Here is a 2,209-nt window from a genome sequence, read left to right on the forward strand (position 1 = left end):
ATTATCGATTGCCAACAGGATTCGTTCTGATTCTAGATATTTACAGAGTTAATAACAATATTCAGTGTAGTTCAGTCTTACCACAGACAGGAAGGTGCACACGGTCCAGAGGTCACCAGTCATTGAGAAATCTCTTTGGGCCGTGTTGTGAGTGAAGGATCCGGGTGCAATTCAAACTTTCAACTCGCTCCGGCCTCAATGCACACGGGCTTCCGAAGTGACTCAACAGCTCAAAGTTTGATTTCCACCCGGTTCCTTCACTCACAACACGGCCCAAAAAGATTTCTCAATGACAGCGATTCCGATCGGGTCCTTTGTGATTTGCAATATTGGCAGAGTGACTAAACTCAAACTCCAGTCTACAAGCCGGGTGCAATTCAAACTTTCAGCCGCTCACTCACTTGGCTTCCCCGTGTGCATTGAGGCGGCACCGAGCCGCCCCTTTCCCGGTTTTGCAGCCGGTTCCCCACCGATCACAACCCCATAAAACTCGGCTCCCATTCAGCAAACGGCACAAGATCGGGAAGCGCTGACTGGGTGAGGACTGGAAGCTGAAGAAGAAGTTAGTGAAATGTCTGACTCGAAGCCCTGTGTGTGCCTGGATGGTGAGTGGTAACTGGTGTCAGTGTTTTTAGCACAGTGTGCCGGCTCACTCCCACTGAGGCTGCAGCATTGGAGGGGAGGGGCCGGCTCACTCCCACTGAGGCTGCAGCATTGGAGGGGAGGGGCCGGCTCACTCCCACTGAGGCTGCAGCATTGGAGGGGAGGGGCCGGCTCACTCCCACTGAGGCTGCAGCATTGGAGGGGAGGGGCCGGCTCACTCCCACTGAGGCTGCAGCATTGGAGGGGAGGGGCCGGCTCACTCCCACTGAGGCTGCAGCATTGGAGGGGAGGGGCCGGCTCACTCCCACTGAGGCTGCAGCATTGGAGGGGAGGGGCCGGCTCACTCCCACTGAGGCTGCAGCATTGGAGGGGAGGGGCCGGCTCACTCCCACTGAGGCTGCAGCATTGGAGGGGAGGGGCCGGCTCACTCCCACTGAGGCTGCAGCATTGGAGGGGAGGGGCCGGCTCACTCCCACTGAGGCTGCAGCATTGGAGGGGAGGCTCTTTATTCAACTCACTGCACAAGAGAATGTGACAAAGAGCCCGCCCTCCACACGGCAGCATGGGCGGCATTTCTCAGGTTTTGAACACAACTCAATGTCTGTCTTTCTCCTCTTTTCAGGATCCTGCTCCTGTGAAAACACCTGCAGGTGCTCCGACTGCCGATGTGCCACCAGCAAAGCTGGACGCTGCCAGAAAAGTGAGTAACTGGGGGAGAATTTCAAACTGCTCACATTGCATTGATGGGACAGATAGTTCTGAGTAGAACTCACAGAGGAACACGATAGAAAAGTACAAGATCTAGGATTTCATCTGATTTCATTCCCATCAAATTGATTCCATATCCAGGCTAAAGAATGTGGAGACAGGAAGCAGCTGGTTAAAGAAGTGTCTGAGTGTCACATCAGGAAGTGTTGATATTATAGACTGATGATTAGAAATGGTGTAATAGAGACAGTGAGTGGAACATCTTCACCCAAACTCTCTCACACAGTGTTCTGATGCTGAGCCTCTGCAGATGGGTTACTTGGGGATATGACCCAGATGAGTTTGTGAGTGAGGAGCTGAGTGCTGCAATGGGAGGCTCTGGGGGGGGGGGGGGGGGGGGGGTTTCAGTCAACTCATTGATTGTTACTGATTTGTGTCTTTGTCCTGTCCTCTCAGGTTGCTGCACTTGCTGTCCTGCAGGATGTACGAACTGTGCCAATGGCTGTGTGTGTAAAGGCAAATCCTCTGACAAATGTAGCTGCTGTTCCTGAACAACAGGCTTCTCAGACACAATATCTGAAATATTGTCCATATGTACTGTATTCCACACACTGCATGTTTCACTGTCTATATCCTGATGAGTTGTGAATATGTTATGTCATGAAAAGTGGATGAAATGTTTTTGAAATTTTTTAATATGTTTTTTGGTCAATAAAGAAATTACTTTGAGTTCTGTGAAATGAATAATTTTCTTTGTTATCTAAGGCAGTGTTAGTGTCTTAACAATGAGTTGGTGCCTCAACAGGCCCCATTGATGCTTTGAGACAATCATCTCCTTGTGTACATCGTTGTTGAACGAGGCATACTATGTTTTGATAGGGTGAATGATGGAGGTGAG

The 2,209-nt window shown here is 50.7% G+C and overlaps 1 long non-coding RNA gene across 1 annotated transcript; it reads left to right on the top strand.

The window, feature by feature from the left end:
- Positions 1-212: 212 nt before the first annotated feature.
- On the top strand, positions 213-1,871 carry LOC119971405. Its single transcript, XR_005461832.1, has 3 exons — positions 213-605; positions 1,226-1,303; positions 1,792-1,871. It is a non-coding gene; the product is annotated as an uncharacterized LOC119971405 (long non-coding RNA).
- The last annotated feature ends 338 nt before the right edge of the window (positions 1,872-2,209 follow it).

This window comes from Scyliorhinus canicula, chromosome 9 (genome assembly GCF_902713615.1).
Source record: "Scyliorhinus canicula chromosome 9, sScyCan1.1, whole genome shotgun sequence".
In the NCBI taxonomy this organism is placed as follows: Eukaryota; Metazoa; Chordata; class Chondrichthyes; order Carcharhiniformes; family Scyliorhinidae; genus Scyliorhinus; species Scyliorhinus canicula.